The 21,736-nt window shown below is 36.3% G+C and overlaps 1 long non-coding RNA gene across 2 annotated transcripts; it reads right to left on the bottom strand.

Annotated features, from left to right (window-relative positions):
- Nucleotides 1-10,495: 10,495 nt before the first annotated feature.
- Nucleotides 10,496-18,392, bottom strand: LOC135778523 (uncharacterized). Of its 2 annotated transcripts, XR_010544577.2 has the most exons (4): nt 17,535-18,392; nt 11,795-11,901; nt 10,706-10,824; nt 10,496-10,607 (listed from the first exon to the last, which is right to left on the bottom strand). It is a non-coding gene; the product is annotated as an uncharacterized lncRNA (long non-coding RNA). The 2 variants fall into 2 exon arrangements; XR_010544576.2 differs by having other exon boundaries at nt 10,496-10,824.
- Between the last annotated feature and the right edge of the window lie 3,344 nt (nt 18,393-21,736).

Below are 21,736 nucleotides of genomic sequence, written 5' to 3'. Positions count from 1 at the left end.
TTCAGCTTCCATCATCAGCTTTCCAACAGTCAGTATCTATCAAAATGATATTGTTGTTCTTCCAAAATGCCCAACTAGTCAAAGCAGTGGTAAAGAACTGGGCATAAAATTGTTTTACTGTTGTCAAGACAACCTTTCGCTACAAAAATGTCTTTGCCCCTCAAGTCTGGGTTGCATGGGGGTTTCTACGCTATCAGAAAAAGGTACAAAAGCTGTCAATAGGACATTACCCTTTATAAAGGTACTAATATGTACCATTAATGCACAGATATGAGGTACCAATATGTACATATGAGGTATTAATATGCACCCTTTAAGCCCGATTTATAGTCATGCCTGTGCGTAGCTCTGCGTAGCCTGACGTGCACCAAATTTTTTTACAGCGCGTCAGTTCTACGTGGACCGCAAGCGTTGTGATTGGTCTACCAGAACCCCTCCCATCATGTAAAAAAACTGCGTCATAGGTATTTCAGTTTGCGACGGTGAAAACAAAGATGAGCCAAGTTGAGGAGTGATTTAACTCAAACTGCAACTTTAAGTGCAAGGATGCTGATCTGATTTTAATGTAATTTCATAAAGCGCCTTATACACATGTCAGCTTAAAGGAATTTTATTTTCTTAAAGGTGCTCTCCGTAAGTTGAGAAATTTCTAACCGTTACTGACACCATCGGCCGTTATAGAAACTGCAGCCAGTCTCATGCTCGTTCTCGGTGGGCACACTCGTACGAGCATGACCACAACAACCAGAGTTGCCGTAGCAACCACAGACAGCTCATTGAGATTCACCAGCATGTTTACAAATGTAAGAAAAGTTACAGTACTATAAGGTTATTGTTTGACAGACCATATTTTAAGAAAATGTTGCAGTGCTACTTTATATTTTCAACAGAAGTCTACTTCTAAAAGTTTTGTAACACGACACTGTAAAACACACTCCAGACACTCACAATCTTAATGCACTCGTGCTCTGAATAAAGATAATTCATATAAGAAAGTAACTTTTGAAATGGTCCTGTGCTACAAATCCAATCGTTAGCATTACACCATAAATACTATCGTTAGCAGTACACCACAAAAACAATAACATAATATATTACAGATGCCCTGTAACTATGTCTTACCTTTTGGTAGTAAAAAGGAAACCTGATCAAGGTCTGTTTTCATACCCAGCGCTGACCGGAGCTCCCTCCAAGAATCAAATACCAATTCGATGTTTACTCTTGTCTTTTCCCCGACGCCGGTCACGCACTATTTTGGCCTCACTAGATAAGGATTTTTTTTAAACTTACGAGGAGTTTCCGTGAGTGTCTGGATTGTGCTGGAAGTTGGTCGCTTCTTTCCGTCTACTGAGTCCATTTGAAACATTCTAGCGATTGCCGCTGTTTACTAATGACTGCCGTACGCGTCTATATGGAACGCCCTGGTAGACGAGCACGGGCATGACGTCACATTCTGAATTTCGCGCCAATTCGGACCCGACTTCTACACACAGAAAAGAGCCTACAGGCTGATAGAGACAACCGTGGAGGACACTCAAGGTGTCATTCTTTCTATTACATTATGGTTGCCTCATAAATATACAAATGAAAACTCTAGCTTAAAGATTTTTTTAAGTAATAACTTACATTCAGCCCCTTTAATACTTATGACATTTAAAGATGCATGCTCATTTTCACTGTTCCCCGTCTGGACAGAACTTAACTTCCGTTCTCTGTTTGTTTAATGGTGTGGCTAGTGGCTAAACTGAACTTTGGACAAAAATACCTTGTAGAAAATAACAGATATTTTGGTTTCCTAAAGACAAGGGGAGATGGCGATCATGGATCACCACTATAGAATGTGAAGAAGTTTGGCAGCCGCTCTGTATATACAGTCTGTATATACAGTAACATAACGTTACATAACGTTAGCTCAGTGTATAATCTACGTGTTGTTTATTTTGCTTGTTATATAAATAAACTACTTTAAAAGGACTCTATTGTTATTGATTCTTTGTGGAAGTTTACCAGAAGTTACGATTGTTCCATGAAAGCCAATTTAAGCAATTTAGGCAATTGCAAGTTCTTAAGTAAGTTTTACATGGAATTTTAAGCAATTGCAATTTTTTAAGTAAGTTTTTCATGGAATTTTAAGCAATTGCAATTTTTAAGTAATTTTTTCATGGAATTTTAAGCAATTGCAATTTTACAAATGTTTAACAAATGAAAATAACAAATGTTTTGGTTTCCTAGGTAATCTACTTGTTGTTTATTTTGCTTGATATATAAATAAACTAATTTAAAATGACTTTGTTGTGATTGATTCTAAGCGGAGTTTACTGGAAGTTAAGTGTTGACCATAAAAAACGCATGTTAATGGTACATATTAGTACCTTTATTAAGGGTAATGTCCTAGTGACAGCTTTTGTACCTTTTTCTGATAGCGTAGAAACCCCCATGCAACCCAGACTTGAGGGGCAAAGACATTTTTGTAGCGAAAGGTTGTCTTGACAACAGTAAAACAATTTTATGCCCAGTTCTTTACCAATGCTTTGACTAGTTGGGCATTTTGGAAGAACAACAATATCATTTTAATAGATACTGACTGCTGGAAAGCTGATGATGGAAGCTTTAGGAAACCAAAATATTTGTTATTTTCTACAAGGTATTTTTGTCCAAAGTTCAGTTTAGCCACTAGCCAGACCATTAAACAAACAGAGAACGGAAGTACAGTTCAGGGCCGGGTTTCCCAAAAGCATCGTAAGGCTAAGTTGATCGTAAAAACGATCGTACGAATCATCTTAAAATTACGGGCCATTTCCCAAAAGCTTCTTAACTTAAGTAGCACTTGAAAATCATTGTAGATCTACGAGTGCTCTGGAGTAAACGTTCATACATAAGTGCATCGTAAGACAACAGAGTTACAAGGTCACCTGCAGGACAACCAGCAAATTGCACTCCTGCAATGACGATAATGTAATGTCTTAAATGTAATGTATATTTATTTATTGGGTTCTTCTTTGTTTGTTTGTTTGTTTAAATTACTTTAATATAATATATTTAAAATTAAAATGAGAAATCAAATTTAAATTACAATTAAACTATAATTTTGGTAATAGTTGGTACTATTAAATTGATAAATGGTTCCTACCAATTGCTTCTATAATTAATCTACAGTAAAAAAAATTATTGTTTTGAAGTGAAATGGTATCTAATTAAGGAAACCAAAAAAATATGTATGGTACAATGCAATGATCCCTAATAATAAATAAACATAGATAATAAAAAAACTACTACTAATAATAATCTAAAGTATAACATAAAATGCAGAAGGCATTTCACAGTGGGACGAGTCCATACGGAAAAGAATATTTCATTATGCCAAATTATTAAAACATTAAAATAATTTTAAACAAATAATTGTTTAATGACTAAATTTGATAATATTTAGTCATTAAACAATAATGAAAAATATTATAAAAAAACATTAGTGCACATCAGCTGAAGATCATTAGCCTAAACAAGCTTCTGATACAAATTCGAGTCATTCTATAGGCGACATTTCAGCACTTGACAAAGGGATAGCGACTCTTAAGAAGCACTTAAAACCCAGCTGCGAGCAATCGTTTAAAGTGCATCTTTGGGAAACGCACGTAAATGAACAACGAATGTTCATTAAGTAGCTCGTAGAAAGCGCTTTTAAGAGCTAAGTTCAATTGTTATCGGGAAACCCGGCCCAGGCCAGGTGCTTAACCGCGAAAATGCACGTGCGTCCGATGAAACCGTCTATAGGTAAAAAAAATGTCGAGCAAATGACAGCTGTGTCTTGCAAATGCTAAACTTCACATTATTTTGTGCATATATAAATGATATTGTGATTATATTTATAAGATTGTGTATGTGTATTATTTGTATGACACACAGAAGGGTAATTTATGTAATAAAGCCACAAAGGGCACAAATACACATATACATTTATGCATTTGACAGATACTTTTATCCATAGTGACTTGCAGTGCATTCAAGCTACGTTTATTAAAGGGGCCATGACATGAAAATCTGACTTTTTCCACGTTTAAGTGCTATGATTGGGTCCCTAGTGATGCTATCAACCTAGAAAATTTGAAAAAGATCAACCCAGTAACTTAGTTTTGGTAAACCATTCTCTACAAGCACATGAAAAAATAGGTCGTTGAAATTTGGCTCTCCTTATGATGTCATAAGGAGCTCTTATTATAATAATCCAACCCCTTAATCCAACCACAGCACTGCCATTTAGTGCAGAGAGAAAATAATTCACAGAACAATTGAGTTTCAATTTCAACAAACCACCATCATTGTGATCAGTGTTTGCCCTTGATCTGCACATGTGCATTTTAGAGGACACACCCAAAACAGCACATTTTTGCACACACCTACAAAGTGGCAATTTCGACATGCTATAATAAATTATTTATATGGTATTTTGAGCTAAAACTTCACACATGTGCTCTGGGGACACCAAAGATGTATTTGACATCTTAAAAAAGTCCTGTGACATGGGCCCTTTAAACATGTGTGTTCCCTGGGAAACAACCTTTCGCACATCTAACATAATCCTTAACCAGTTAAGCTACAGAACCTAAAGTCAACACAAAATCAAAACAAAGCGTTTCTTTCGAATTTAAGTGACTTTCTTAATGCAAACATTAGGCATATTACCATTTTCTGCCAATAAAATGATTTTTTTAATTTGCTACCTTGGAAGAGTTTGGCTCCAAAACAAGATAACTCGAAAAATGTTTGTCAAAACATGTTTATTATTATGTTATCATGTTTTTATTGTGTTTTATTGTGCTACTTAGCTGTATTTTTAGTTATGAATGCTTAAATCAAAACCTACTGCAGTTTGATTGATATTAATTGATATTAATATCAAAAAAATAGAAAAACGAGTTATCTCGTTTTGGAAACAAACTCTTTATTTGTTAACTACCATTAGTTATTTAATCTACAAGGCTGTCAATATATTTGAAAGAATTTTATTTTCTCCATTGTGGACATAGTTAAAAACGATCTAACAAAATTTTTTGATCGAAATAACACAGACATTTATAGTAAACATCACAGCTTATGGTAACAGCACCAGATAGCTGATTTTATGAAGTCCATAATACGGTAACTCGAGGCCATTGCTACCTCAGCACCAGCGTCTGTCTAACGGTTGTCATGGTAACCGGGGCCAGGGAATACCTCTGATTGCTCCTGACTGCCACCTGATGGCTGGGCCAAACACATTCACTGAGATGAATAATTCTGTATTTGACAAAGGGAGCACAGTGCAGTAGCGCTGTAAAGCTGCTATATTTCTAAACAAACAAAATAACACAAAGTCGCCTTTGTTAAAGTAGCCGCAGTTGGTTCGAGCATCCAAAAATAATAACAGATGGATTCAACTCTTTGAGCCTTGGGCAACAAACATGTCCCATTAAGTTCTGTCCTTCCATCACAAACACACAGAAAAGCCTGCAGCTGTCTTAACCCCAAAAACTCCATGTGTTGCTCGGGAATCATACTGTATACTCTCTCTCCCGCCGCCTGTACGCGTCTCATTCTCTCTCTCTTAGCTGAGGGAGTGGTGGTACCATGAAAGCAAAAGCTGTCGTGCGATCCTTGATGGCTGTACACTAATTGCTGACCCTAACAGGTCCAATTAGAAGCTACACGAGCTCCGCACAGGCCCAGGGGACTACACATCCCAGCATGCCGAGCACTGACACGCTCAGAGTGACATGAACGAGACAGCGGCCAGACGTGTCCTCTTTCTTCTTTATTATCCCTACATGCTTTTCTTTCTGTTATGAAGCTTGTGAAAAGCTAAAAAATAAAAAGTGACTATACAGGCTTGTTTCATCCACAGCTGCAGCTGCTGTCAGGGCCACGGCTGAATTTTCGGCCTCTTTAGTATTAAAAGAGATGATTAAATCACAGTATCAACAGTATATGCGCTGCCATTTTTTTATTACCGTGTCGTATCTGTTTATAAAAACAGAGCCACATGTATGTAAAGATATGGAGGAATAAGACAATATGCAAAATGTGCATGTGCATTGGCTTTGAACAACAACAACAGTTGTTTGATGAACACGCTTCTGTTAGGTGGTCTATGACGATCGTCATAGCGTCTGGTCTGTTTTGAGAGATACACTCTTAAAAATAAACTTGCTCCACAATGTAATTTTTTGATTAAATGGTTCCATAAGAACCTTCAACATCCAAAGAACCTTTTTGTTTCAAAAAAAGTTTTTTTTGTGGTGAATAAAGGCTCTTTAGGTTATAAAACGGTATGAAAGAAATAGTTCTTAAAGGAACCAAAAATGGTTCTTCTATGGTATTGCTGTGAAGAACTTTTTAACCCACACGAGGACTTGGGCTATGAAGCATTCTTTATTTATTTACTTAAACAACTATACATCATTAAAAAGGGAAAACTTAAGATTCAGTTTTTGACATTTTTTTTATTCTGAAAATCCTAAAGAGACAGTCATTTTTTTTGTTTTTCATTTTTATAACTTTTGACAAAAATAGAGTACATACCTTTAATTTTAAGAGTGTAGTTTGGTGCTGTTTAAGTCCATTATTGAGTGAGCAACAGCATTTTGTTTTGCTGAATAATTATAGGCAGGTAAATATGAAATCAATATTGACACAATAATAATTTTAGGCATAAAAAGTCTGTGATTTTGACCCATACAATGTATTGTTGGCTATTGGTAGAAATACCTGTGCAACTTATGGCTGGTTTTGTGGATCACATTTATTAAAACATTAAACACATATATTTTAAGAAACAGTTGTGCTTCTTTTCAGTTTCTTTTAATTTAGTCTCAGAGCTCTAAATCACAGGAAATGGCCAAACATATAATATTCTAGGTACAGCAGATTCTGGGCCCTATCATACACTTGCAATGCGGCGCAATGCGCGATGTAAGTTTTTTGCTAGTTTCAGCCCTGCACAGTTATCATTTTCATGTTCAGTGCCACGTTGTTTAAATAGCAAATGCATTTGCACCCAGTTTTGCACACCTGGGTGTTCTGGTCTGAAAATGAGGTGTGTTCAGGTGCATTGTTGGCACGTTGCTATTTAGAGGAAACTAAAATAGACAACGCCATTGACCAACTAAAACCTAGTCTAAAGTCAATGGCGCAATATTGTTATTATTATTTAAAGAGCCGTTAATGGGACGACAAAGCGCGTTTGATATTATCACATACATGGATGCACAGCAGCACACAAACGTTTTTAAATATGAAACATTAAAGGAATAAAATGTAAAAGATTATTATTGAGTCTCTTGGACATGAATGAGAACCGATTATGGGATGTAAGGCGGCGTAAAGAACTGCTTCACCTGTAGCCTGGTAAGTAATTGAATGTTTTGCTCTAAACAAATGCACATATTGCATTTATTTTGAAATGTTTTTTTAAATGCTACCCCATGGATTTATTGTATATTATGACTTTGTACATCTGGATATGGTGAGATGAGAACTTTTTAAAGTAATGCTTTTCAAAAGACTCGCAGCGCTGTCCGAGTGCTGAAACGGTTTGGCTCTCCACACATTTGTAATTTCTTTATCTTCTGTTACAAATAAAGTATTTTTAGAGTAAAAACCTTTTCGTGCATATTTGTAAATTATTCTTTGAGATTACACTGATCCTGTAGGCTATCCATACATTTACAGCAATTAAAAGCCTGCTAATTTTGCTAACTTCAATACAAAAACATAACAGTTTCAGTACAAATAAAAACAACGCAATTTTTTAACATCAATCTTAAACGTGTGGTCTTCCTATGCTCAGTTTTTCAGTTTACAAATTCCGCCATCTAAATAGGGAATTGGTATGGTGCGAGCGCGCAACTGGCTGTTAAAGGGGATAAGATATGAGACTCCCATTGGCATAATGCAGGTTACGCCCAAAACACACCCATAACTCATTACGAAAACAGGAACAACACTTTTAGATTGTGGGCCAGGCGCACAAACCATTTTTACCGTGGTTAAATTAGCAATAGTGAATTCGGACACACCCTTTAAGACCAAGCGCTTAAATCGGTAAAATAGGGCCCAATGTGTGAATCTGTGTACTGTATGACTCCATTCATTTGTTTTCTCAATGCCAATGAAAAAACTGTGTCAGTCTTACCGTTCTGGGTTATGTGTGACAAGTCAGTGATGATTTGGTGACCTTTTTCCTCTTGGGTGGTTCTGGTGTCCCTGAAAGAGGCATGATTTCAGACTAAAAAACAATAATGAGCAGAACTGATCAGATACTAATAATAAACAACTTTATAAAATATGTTTACCTGACCTTTTATAGCAAGATTTAGAGACCTAAACAAATGTCTTGCCTGTACAATATATGTACAAAATGCAACACCTGTACAATTATTATATGAAAACAACTGAAATAGATAGACAACAATGTTATAATAAAAAAGTAATAAATACTTTACACAAAATGTTTACACAATTATTTTACAGATACATTAGTGTCCATGTCCAACTCTAAACAATGAACACCCTCACCCTTCATTATATATTTAATTAAAGATGCATACAAATTTTTTATTTGTGTTGCATTTGTGTTACTGTATGGTAAACTGAAGCTCCGCTTTGAGAAGAATTTAAGGAGGCTAGGCAAAAAATTTCACATAACACTTGCGGAAAGTTATAAAGACATAGGCCAGCACTATCAGAAAAAAATGTCAAAAAATAGTCCCTAGCTGTAAAAAGGCAGCAGTACCCTTTCAACACATTTGTATAAAGACTTCATATTAGTACTTCAGAGGTATATTCAGGTATCAAAAAGTGCATTATTAGGAGCTCAAATGTACATTTTGGTACCAAATGTATACCTAAATGGTACCTATTAGAACCTTTTAAAATAGTACTGGGCACCAAGTGACAGCTAGTGAACATTTTTTACATTTTTCTTACAAGGAGGATAATGAGTAGGGGTGGCACGGTCCATGAAAAAAATCCGAACCGTTCGGTTCGCTTGTCTCGGTTCAGAGCATGCGCAATGTAGTCTCATGCCCTGTATTTTGTGACCTCAGATAGCGTGTTTCCCTTTCGCGCGAAAGAAGAGGTGACTGGTTTGGAGTATAAGTACTGCAGGTTATGTTAGGTGTAGAAATGGCAAGTGGGAGAGAAAAGGAAGTCTGCCCGCAGTTGGAGGATGCGCCAGAGTCGTATAAGTTTGGTGTGTGGAAACATATTTTTATTTCATGTTACTTATGATGACAGCGGAAATGATTGAACTGCAGTCTATGGTTTGAATGTGCTCAGCCACAGGAGATCGCCTTCTCTCCGACCATTTATCTATTATGAGGTACTGAAAGTTTTTCGTCTTTTCGTATTCAGCGCTATTTTTAGCCTTTCATTGATACAACTAAAGCGTCTGATTTCCGCGTAGTTTCTTTTGCTAGCGTGTGAAAGTTGCGCGATCTTATTTCAGAAATTGCCCCTCAAAGTAATCACGACAGAAGTGGTCAAAAGTGGACAAAAGAGACTAAAAGAGATTTAAATATTACAGGTGCAAAGGTTATGTTTCTCTCTCGTCCACATAAACTCTCAGTATTAAAGCAGCCTCTCAGTGATAAACCTAAGAGCTACACTGAAGTTGGCATTTTAATAAATGCAAGTTATCTTTGTGTGCTAAAAATGCACATGAAGTTTATGTAGATGGCATTACACATTCTCTTTTTTGCCAATTAAATGAAAAGCATGTTGAAATCATCAATGTCTTCCCTCTTGCTCTATCAAAATCTCATCTGGCTTTCCTCAGAGATGGTCCCAATAATGTGCTTAAAGTCAAATTCAGTTTGTGCATGATTACATGATATAACTTTTTTTACTGTATCCTAAATTATGGATAATTAATACATTAATAAGATAATACATTTCTGGAGTGTTAAAAATGCAAAGAAAAAATAACAAGAACCGAACTGAACCGTGAACCGTGACCATAGAACCGTGATACGAACCGAACCGAGGGTTTTGTGAACCGTGCCACCCCTAATAATGAGTATGAAAATATTTTCACAAAAGAGAATAAAAAATATTAATAACAGATAAAACTGGAGTTAATATGCTTTATCACAAACTTTTTGTTTTTCTATGCATTTTTTATATTTTAATAAAAAAACAGATTCCCCTAAACCACGCTGTGGTTTACAATTTTGCTAAATCATTTTGTCCAATAAATATCTTTATTTCTAAATATATTAATATAAATTATAAATAAATATCTAAATTTAGTTGTTTATCCACTTTGTACCATACAAAGCAAATATTGTAAAAATGTCCCCCTGTAAAATTACTTTTGGACACTACTGTTTAACATATAGAAAAAACATACAATTCTGCTACAAAACAAAAAAAAAGTAAAATATGATTTGATATGCATTAGACATTTGGTAAACTGACTAAGGCTTGGCCACGGACATGGTCATCTGATACTGGGGCTAGATTACCGGAGCCATGAAAAGTAGTCAAATTGTCACCTTTCCTGTGCCTGACTAGCTGTGGTGCTGATCTAGCGGGCTCCAGCGGCCCCATATGGATCCCATTACGTCCTGACTCTGTCAGAGAGGCATTACAAAGCATCAGGCAAGAGGACATGATGACCGTATCAAAACATTGTCATGTCCTTTCTGCAGAGCTCTGATGTGGTACGTACACATGCTCAGACGTTGCCCCAGATTGCAGCATGGTTGCTGTCCACGCGATTCACGAGCAAATCAATAGCATTATGTCTCGTAGCCATCACAATCTTTACATCACAGACATCCCCAGGGTCTGGAAATAAACAACCGTTCAGAAGAAAAGCAAGCGAAAATGTTTAAGGGAGATCCTTGCATGTTGAGTACCAAGTAGTAATTTGTTAAAGTTATATTGTATAGCCTACATAAGAAAGGTAACTATTATTTAGATTTTGATTTGTATGTCTGATATTGCAATAATAATAACTCGAAAATAAATTTCGCAAAGCAGTATTATATTATATTATTTATATGTCATTATACATATTATAACATACAGTATAATGTCATTATAGACGTGAAAATTATACTTAACATTCGAGTTTTTGGTTAATTAAAAGTTGCCTTTTTAGTTTTAAGCCAAATTTAAAATGGCTTTTATTAATATTAATATTGCACAGGCTTGTGAAGTCTACTTCAGAAGATAAGGGTTAAAATGAATTTAAAGGCCATTGTTTATTGATTGATTCTGAATTTAGAATATTAATCCACAGTCATATAGATATTTTATTAGATCTGAACGCTCAGTATTTAATAGTTTAATCTTGAAATAACATAACTGATTGAGCCATTGAAGCTCGTACGGTATTACATTATGTATAGACGATAAATCACAGTATGCATTTCCTTAGCGAGAGAAAATGAAAAGATACTGATGTTAGCACACAAAAGAGAAAGAGCTGAGAGATCAGCCCCATTTTTTACCATTTACAAACACCTTATTTAGCTTCCCATGTTTACCGAGCGTTCTGCGAGTCGAGTCTACTGACATTGACGCATCGCCCTGGAATAAAAGCAGAATAGATAAATAACACAACAGCGACACTGCTCCGTAATCCCTTTTGTTTCGCTGGATTTGTTCTTCTCGTGCGCTTAAGCAAACAATCCCCCGTAAAAACTTGGCTTGGAAGTTTCCCCCCTCGACACCACAACCCCCCCCCCCTACCCCCGTGTGTGAGAGAGAAAGATATTTAGTGACTTTGATATGTAAAGCTACAAAATCTTACCTGAGGCTACACAATCATTTCTCTTCCACAATCCAGTCAAATCAAGAGAGCACGAGAGAACAAAAGAGATTGGATAGGACACCAAAGACCAATGCAAATCTCACTTTCTGATGAGAACAACAAAAGCAAAGGGTAGGGGGGTTAAAGGATAGATGGGGAGATTAAATAGTGAACAGTTTCACATAGGCCTACCCAGTCTCACTAAATTATGTACCTACTGTATAGTCACGTATTTTTTTTAAAAAATTTCGTGATACTGTCACAAATTTCCACGTTTTTTTCATGATCGTATCACGAATTTCTGTTTATGTGTCATTGTCACGTATTGTTTACTCAACTGCTTTTTCCTATTTTCAAACCATTTTCGCTACAGTTTAGTGTTAGATTTGGTGTTTGCATTAGGATGTCACTTTAAGTATTGGTTTATACTATTTTTTCTGATTTATTTTGTTATTTTTTTCTAAATTTTAAACCATTGTCACCTGGCGTTAGGGTTAGAGTTGGGCTTGTGTAAGGATGTCATTTTATGTAAATCTAACCCTAAACCGAAGCGAAAATGAATGATACAATCACGAAAAACACGGAAATTCGTGACTTTATCACGAAAAAGAATCAAAAAATTACGTGACTATAAGTACGTAAGTTTGTGAGACTGGGCTGGAAAGGCAGGATATAAAATATTTTTTTTACAGGTTAATAAATGTCCAAAACAAATCAATGGCCATACAGTTTCGTCATATGTCTCTATATGACCACAGCAGTATTTATCTGCAAAAATCACAAATGAGATTATTATCCTGAGCAATAAAAGAACAATTTTTTATGCTAAAAGTGTTTCTCATATTTTAATATGGGTGACATAAGGCAAGAATAACTAGTGTCATCCAACACAATCTCATGACAATTCGTAACAGTAAATAATAATAAAAAAACATTTTTGACAGAACCTTTAACATCTTAAGGAGCTTTCTGTCACCAAAAAGATTATTAAGATTATAAAAATGTATAAAAGAAAAAGTTCTTCAAAAAACCTTTGACTTAATGGTTCTTTAAGGAACCAAAAAATGTTTCTATGGCATCGCTCTGAAGAACCTTTTATGTACAAATGCACCAATACACTGTCAGAAAAAAAGGTACAAAGTTGTTCCTTTTTTCTGTCGCTGGGGTGGTACTGTAAAAGGTACCTTTTTGTACCTTTATGGGTATAAAACACATTGAAATGTTGTACCTTACGGGGTACAATATTATACCCTAAGGACCAATTGTGTACCTTAAGGCAGTGGTTTTCAAACTGGGGGCCGGGGCACCCAGGGGGCCACGAGATGGTGCCAGGGGGGCCCCAGTTTTATGACATTTTATGAAATACATTAATTTATCATGAATTCTGTGTAATTAAACCTAAAATATTAAGGCTACTAACCAAAAGCACTACTTTTTTGTATAATTTAATGTTTTTTTTTATTAAAATGTTGAGTTTTAGAACAGTTTTTTGTCACAAATTTTCTTTGGGGGGCTGCGAAGGAATGCACCGTACACAAGGGGGGCCACACACTGAAAAAGTTTGGGAACCACTACCTTAAGGAACAATTTTGTATCAGTTTAATTTTAGGGGTACAAAACAGTTAACTGTACCTTTAAAAGTACAAAATAGATCCTTAAGGAACAGTAATGTACTTCAAAAGGTACAACATTGTATTATGTTTATATACATGTAAAGGTACAAAACGGTACCTTGGGATACCACCCCAGCGACAAAAAAGGTACAGTTTTGTACCTTTTTTTTGACAGTGTATAATATTTGTTCACTTGTACCGATAGCTGATTATTTAAATAATAATTTGGTTTGGTGGTTATATTAATTAGCAATAACTAAATTCTGAAGAAAAATTTTTATGTAATTTATTCATAATTGAACATTAAACTAGTGATGGTCTTTCACATTTTCTATACACAGAGCTCAGATTCATTGCATTTTACAATTTCTGTAGAAATTACTGTATTACTGGCAGCTGGTTGACAGTAACTTACTGTAGATTTAAATGCATGTGATTTACTGGCAACAGTTTGTTCAAAGTTAACTGAACATTAAACATTAAGTCTTTGCCTTTTCAGAATAAAACTATAAAATAAAAGCCTCATGCAAAGCATTCTGGGAAACAAAATAAAAGGAAAAAAACTGCAAAAGGTTGACGAGGATTTCTGGTTCCCAGAATGCTTTGCATGAGGCTTTTATTTTATAGTTTTATTCTGTAAATCAGTGCATCTCTACATTTAAGCACCTATATTTTTTAGGAGTATGATTCGTGAATGTCTAAGCTCGTATTAGTACAATCTGTTTTTGCTCCAGTAATCTTAGATACAAAATGTATACAAAATGGCCACCACATAAAATAAGTACCTGTGAGATCAGGTTGTGTCACATATAAAAAGACACCTTAGTTAACCCTTTAATTGTACAGATTTCACAGGGAAACAAGTTGTTAAAAGACGTGCAACAGATGTTTCATTTAGTAGATGGCGCTTTGATTTAAACTGTGCACGTTGCTCACATCTGCAAGGGTTAGACTGTCATCCACGCAATTCAATTTAAGACACACATTACCTTACAGTCCTTCATAAATATTCTACCCACCAATGCCACTTTTTACTCACATGGCAAGCATTTATTTTGATCTCTGCTCCTCTCTCCCTCTCCAAACCCAGCCGGTTCATCATTCAGAGATTCAGATTTCCATTAGGATGGCATTATTAACAGCAAAGGTTTAAATGCAAAAGCTGTGAGGTGAAAGTGGACAACAGACGAAATTCTACATGCGCTTAAGGCAACACATCAGACTAATTTAACACAGCATGCCTCTGTGATGCAGAGGTCAGATCTGAAGAGTTCTGCATCCTGAAGCTCACGATGCTTTTTAATGAAACAGACAATGGAAAGAATGCCCGGCCATTTAAAACGCCTGACCTCGGACTTTAACACAGCACTTGTAAATTAGCCACAGAGACAGCCTTAGCCGAAAGGTCACGAGCCTGTTCTTCTGCTCCTCTTTCTTTGACATAATCTGAAACGGGGGTCCGAAATTAGCTTTAACCTCCCGAATGACACGTTTATTTACATAACCGCTATGGACAGAGGGAGCGGCCCTACGCTAGATCAAAATCAACACATTGTTTTTGCCACGTCGCGAGCAGTCGTCCAGTGACCATCTCCGGCTAGCCCGGGGATATTTGTTGTCAAAACGGGAGCTCGGGAAAGGGCTTCAAATAATCTAATCTGGTGGATCTCAGTGTTCTTTTCTAACACGCCTCTGACCCCATTCTGTTCCTACAGATCCCAGGCAGGGAGGGTGTTATTCATACGCACTACTCTAATCCATGGAGTCAATATAGCGCAGACGCACGTTCGTGAATAAACTGGTGCCGGGGTGGTGGCGCTATCACGACTTGGCTTGACTCTAATGCCAGTGTCTCCTCAGGGGAAGGACTTTATTTCAGCTTGGAAACATTAGCGTCAAATCGTGTGAGCTTTTACAGAACGGCGCTGAGAAAAGAAAACCTATCACGGCGACTCTGCTCTCTGTGATAGCAAGAGAGTGACCTGCAGTTTTAACTCTGTCATGGCAAGAGTCTTGAGCTTTTGAAAGCACATTTGAAATGCAAGAATAAATGTGCCCACTTGGCACACAATCTACAGTATGTCCACTGGGCCTTTATTGCGCCCTTGTGCGAGATGACCTTTGACTGGTGAATGTCGGACTGGTTTTTTAAGCATTATACACATTCATTTGAGTGATGATTCATGTAAGCGTAAGTGCACGTGGGTTCGACTGTGTTCGACTATTTATTTATTTTTGTTTCCTGGAGGACGCCAAAGACCTTTTTGGTAGGCAGGGGCATAATGCATGTTTGTTTTTTGAGGGGGCAGCAGTGGCAGTACAGACTTACATTTAATATGTATACATATTACTGTAGCTCAAACTGTACATGGCGTTAGCAAAGCAGAAATCAGTCTGGTCTCACTGTTAATATGTAGTATTTACACGTAACTTCCAAAACAAAAAACGTATTTTTTGTACGTTTAAATAGATGTTTAACGTATAAAGTACACATAGTTACAACATTTAAACATAGAATTATTACGTTTTTACAGCTAAACAACGTAAAAGATTTACGTATCTTTCATTCCATAAAGATTGCTGTATAATTTCCCTTTAACCATTTTGGCGATATGTTACCATCTTAACTCTACCAAACCTTACCCTAAACCCAAACCCTTTTTATAAAAAAAATGTAAATACGTAATGTATTCTTTTTATATTATGCAACGTAACAGACAGATATGTTTAGGAACATTTTAGTAACAATATAGCATTTAAAAGATATTTTAAGCCACTGCAGTCCTACGCAAAACTTTATTAAAATAATTTAACGTTGATCATGTAACGTGTAATCACAACAACTTATTTATTGCGAATATTAAAATCAGTAGCAAAAGTAGTTAAAATGACAACGTGCTGCAGCCGCGGTCCTCTCTGGAGTACATAAAGTAAATTAAAGAGAAGTATTAAAGTTATTAATCCAAGAGAATGTTGATCCGGCTTCCCTCGGTCACGGTGCATTTTTTTAAAATTTCAAACGTACACCAACTGAAATGGAAATGACGCAAATATGTCACGTGGCATGCAAAGAGCCAATGAGCGTTTGATATCACTGCCGTAAAGCAATGTGTCGTAAAGCTTCTTGAGGCGCGATATTTGAATTCAAATTTATATTAGCCATAACGAACGCGCAATCTGACTTTACGGTTGCTGATGAGAACTTGGATTAAGATTGCTGGATAAAGGGCTGAATTTGGATCTGTTCCTCGCAATCGTATGAATTTTTAAAAGATGTGGATTACACCAAATTAATAAAAGTAACATCTTTTGTGAATTGACGTTGTATTTTGGTGTAATTATTGCTTAATACTAATAATAAAGTATTGCATAGGAGACAGCATACGAGAAAACGCATTTTTGTGTGTCATGGCAAACAAACTAAATATTCAAAAAATAGTTATATAAATACAGAAATGTTATTAATTTTAAAGTTTTAAAATGTTCAATATTGTGAAATTCTCTGAATATCATAATCATTAAATAAGTCAAAAAATATGACTGAAAACATGTCATTAATATGAGTTAGAAACGCCAATGCCCGCGATTTTAATATTTATGAATAGGAATAACTTGCGTACAAATTTGTACGTTTGTAAAGCTGTAAATACGTAATTAAGTTACGTATTAGACCTGTCAAAACGTCGATATTATACGTTTTACTGTGAAACGTAAAAATACACATGTATTCTCATGAGATCACATTGCAAAAATCATGAATTTGATTCCCTGGGTACAGCTGTATATATACCTACAATCCACTGCCAGTTGCTATTGGAAAAAAAACATCTGCAAAATGCATAAATGTAAATTTACAATGATTTTTTAATTTAGCATTCCAAGAAACAAAGTTTAAATTTCCAGGTTTGATGTATTTTTTAACAAAAACCTTTTTTTTGCAACCAAAATCCACTTTACAAATTGCATGAGAATTATGCCCCTTCAAGTGGATTTTCACATGCATTCGTGTGCATGTGCAGCCATCTGTGCAGTTTCTCGCATATAAGTAAAATGATCTCGTGTCATACGTGTGAGTGATTGATCAGATGAGTAAGTAATGCGTGTGTGACTGTGTGCTTAATAGTTACCGCAGCGGGGAGTGGACAGAAGGCCAAGTGTGACAGGTGGACAGGCATGATAAGGAGAGAGCGGAGCAGCCCAGCGCTCAGCAGAAGCAGAACCCAGGAGAATATCCAGCAGAGAACAGCTAATAGCTGATACTCATCAGAGATACAGCCGCTGAAGATTTTCGGTCTCTGTGGAATAGTCCATCCATTCAGCTCCAGCCTAAAATTTCCTCCCTAAAATGGCGTTACTGCAACTGTGAAAAAATGCTGTTAATCAGGGTTTATACAAAAGGAAAAGTACAATTGTGAAAGCAGGAGCCTGCCAATGCTCACTGTAGTTTTAGCTTAGGGGAGAGCGGGATAAGTTGTCACACCTTTCACACTGTCTAACATTTACTAAGCACCATACATCAGAATGGTATAAATCTTATACCAAATGAAAGAAGGAAGTATTGGGCACATATGTTGTATTCGTTAGATTTTCATATCTTATTTCATTACAGAGTTGTAAACTGTTGAATAGAAAATGTTCACTAGTGACAATTTGCTCCATCGTCGGTAAGTTGTCACACTAGATTATCTTAAAAGAAAACACACCTTATTTATCATTATTGATTTTAAATTTTAAATTCAAACCAGAACTGGAAATATAAACTCTAGGTTAAAAGTGTTCCAAACTTGTAATTTAGAAGCGGGGTTATCCCTGAAATTAACCCAGGGTTATAAAACCCTGCTTGCAATTTAGAAGCGGGGTTATCCTTGAAATTAACCCAGGGTTACGAAACCCTGCTTGTAATTTAGAAGTGGCGTTATCCCTGAAATTAACCCAGGGTTATGAAACCCTGCTTGCAATTTAGAAGCGGCGTTATCCCTGAAATTAACCCAGGGTTACAAAACCCTGCTTGCAATTTAGAAGCGGCGTTATCCCTGAAATTAACCCAGGGTTATGAAACCCTGCTTGCAATTTATAAGCGGGGTTATCCCTGAAATTAACCCAGGGTTATGAAACCTGGCTTGCAATTTATAAGCGGGGTTATCCCTGAAATTAACCCAGGGTTATGAAACCGTGCTTGCAATTAAGAAGCGGGGTTATCCTTGAAATTAACTCAGGGTTACGAAACCCTGCTTGCAATTTAGAAGCGGCGTTATCCCTGAAATTAACCCAGGGTTACAAAACGCTGCTTGCAATTTAGAAGCGGCGTTATCCCTGAAATTAACCCAGGGTTACGAAACCCTGCTTGCAATTTATAAGCGGGGTTATCCCTGAAATTAACCCAGGGTTACGAAACCCTGCTTGCAATTTATAAGCGGGGTTATCCCTGAAATTAACCCAGGGTTATGAAACCCGGCTTGCAATTTATAAGCGGGGTTATCCCTGAAATTAACCCAGGGTTATGAAACCCGGCTTGCAATTTATAAGCGGGGTTATCCCTGAAATTAACCCAGGGTTATGAAACCGTGCTTGCAATTAAGAAGCGGCGTTATCCCTGAAATTAACCCAGGGTTACAAAACCCTGCTTGCAATTTAGAAGCGGCGTTATCCCTGAAATTAACCCAGGGTTACGAAACCCTGCTAGCCCTGCTTTTGTGTGATTAACCCCGCATTACAGGGCCAAACACATGTGTGAAACGAAGCAGTGTTAGGGGCTGTCCACACGGAGACGCGAATCACTGTATACGTATAAATTTGTTATCGTATTGGCGTTTCATCCACACGGATCCGGCGTTTTGGGAGACTGAATCCGCTATTTTTTGAAACCGGGTCCTAAAGTGGATAAATCTGAAACCGACACCCTTGCGGTTTCGTCTGTACAGCCAATCCGTATATTTTGTGAAGCGAAAACGTCATCACATCACGTGTCGGAAGCGTCACACGTAACAGCAACAACAATAACGGCGAACTACGTGATTGTGTTCGTGCTACAGAAGCTACTAAAGCCTACTAGCTTTATAACAGCAAAATCTATTGCTTCTATGCAATTGTGGTGACCAACAAGCGATAATGGACAACACCATACGTTGGTTATGCGCATGCTCAAAGTCTTCTTCTCCGTGTATAGTGTATATCTGTGGCAGAATTACAGCGCCCCATACTGGTCCGCCATATATACTACACCGCTTTCAGTCGGTTTCAGTGGTTTCGTGTTTACGGATTATTTTTTTAGAGCAAGGAAAAAAAAATTATCGGATAGGGAATGCACCGGCTTCGTGTGGACATAGCCTTAGAATGTTATGACCCCAATTAAATACAGCTGAAGGAACTAATCAAGGTGTTCAGGGTTGCTTGATACATTCATACCTAACAAAAATTGTATTGCATTAAATTTAAAGTGCAAATGTTTTACTTGTTAAGCCAAAAAATAAAAGAATTGTGCTAACGTCAGATTAGAGCGTTCTTGACCACATGTGAACACAAAGTTGACTATAGAAGAATTCGTCTCACAAAGTATTCAATTTTAAGATAGAGCCTCTAGTGTTGGAGTTATGAACAGTGTGACAGCTTACCCATGTGACAACTTACCCCACTCTAGTCTTTTTTTCAAATATATGCACTTGTGTATTTTTGTCTGCCTATAGAAAAATCACACAAGATATTAATATCACAATTCTTTCCTCTAGAGTCTAGACCAGTGGTCTCCAACATGGTGCCCGCGGGCACTGGATTGCCTGCACAGAGTCTGTGAGGTGCCCGCCAAAGCACATTCCAGTAATATTCTCAATTAAAAAATGTATTTAATATTTTTTATAGCTTGGCTTTTTTATGCATGTTAACATTTTAAACAATGATAAAACATATTAACACAATATATAAATATATAAAATAAGTAAAACAAAAATGTTTTGAGTAGACTATATCAAAAAGTAGCTTTCCAGATTTTTCCATTGTGGTAGCCCTTGCTCACAATAAGGTTGGAGACCCTAGGTCTAGACCATTTGTCTTCAACAGGATTTAGAGGACACTTGGGGGTCCGTTTTGATATTACCGGTTTCTTTTTTTTTTTTTTTTTAAATGACATTTGGCCACACCACATTTCACATTAAATATTTTTAATACTTAATTAGTTACAAAAAAATTTACTTTTACTCAAATAAAATTAAAAGTTTATGTAAAATTAAAGGTAAACATAAGTTATGTAATTGCATCGGAATGTAGTGAAGTAAAAGTTTGCCAATGAAATACACTTTGATAAAATACAGATACTTAAAAAACATTTACTTGAGTAAAGTAATAATACTTTACACCTCTGAATAAAATCTATTCAATTAAATTAAAATGTTATGTAGTATGTCCCTGCTACTCCTCTCTATCCGAGGTCCTTGGCCCGAAAAAGGTTGATGGCCGTTATTTAAAATCCAATTAAGTTTGACTTCAGAGAAACAGATCCCAGTAATTTTACATATAATTTTACACAAATCTTAAAAAAAAACGATTTTTCAAACAATGCTCAGATTTTAAAACACCAAAAAAATCTGAGATTTCTGTACTGTCAGAAAAAAGGGTCAAAAATGATTCCTGGCTGTCGCTGGCACGGTCACATACACTTTCAAAAAGTACCTCTTTGCACCTAAAGAGTGCATATTAAAACATTGGAGGTACATTTTGGTATCAGATATACATAGCTGTACCTACAGTATATGTGAACATTTTTAAGTGTATACTGCCCCAGCTTGGACCATTTTTTTTCTGACAGTGTATGCACTGTGTGGGTCTATAAAGAACCTTTAACATCACAACCTGCACAACAGGTTGTTTGTGGTAGAAAAGGGTTTAACAGACTGCAAACAATAGATAAATAAATTGTGATATGAATGAAATTGATGATAAATGACTTATTTCTTTATTTTCTAAAAAAAAAAGAATTCTGAAGAGCTAAAAATGCTTAAACTCTACGCCATCACTCTTTTCAGAACCTTTAATTTTATATACTTTATGTCAACAGTCTCTGTTTTCTTTGTCTATTTTAAGTTGACATAAAACATAACTAAAATCTCTCATCATATCTCACAGTAAGTTCCCAATCAAAGAAAGAGCAACAACCCCATTCATATGACAGATAAATGTAACTAAATAAATCTCAGGTACAAAAAGACACCTTGTCAACAAGGTGTCAGTTGATGTGTATATCAAACAAACTGAATGAAGGATCTGATCTGAGTTTATTTGTGTCGAGCGTTTGATGTTTGTGGTACAGTATCGTTCAAGCGTAGTGATTTATCAGAAA

This window comes from Paramisgurnus dabryanus, chromosome 19 (genome assembly GCF_030506205.2).
Source record: "Paramisgurnus dabryanus chromosome 19, PD_genome_1.1, whole genome shotgun sequence".
Taxonomy (NCBI): domain Eukaryota; kingdom Metazoa; phylum Chordata; class Actinopteri; order Cypriniformes; family Cobitidae; genus Paramisgurnus; species Paramisgurnus dabryanus.
This window is presented reverse-complemented; position numbering and strand designations above follow the sequence as displayed.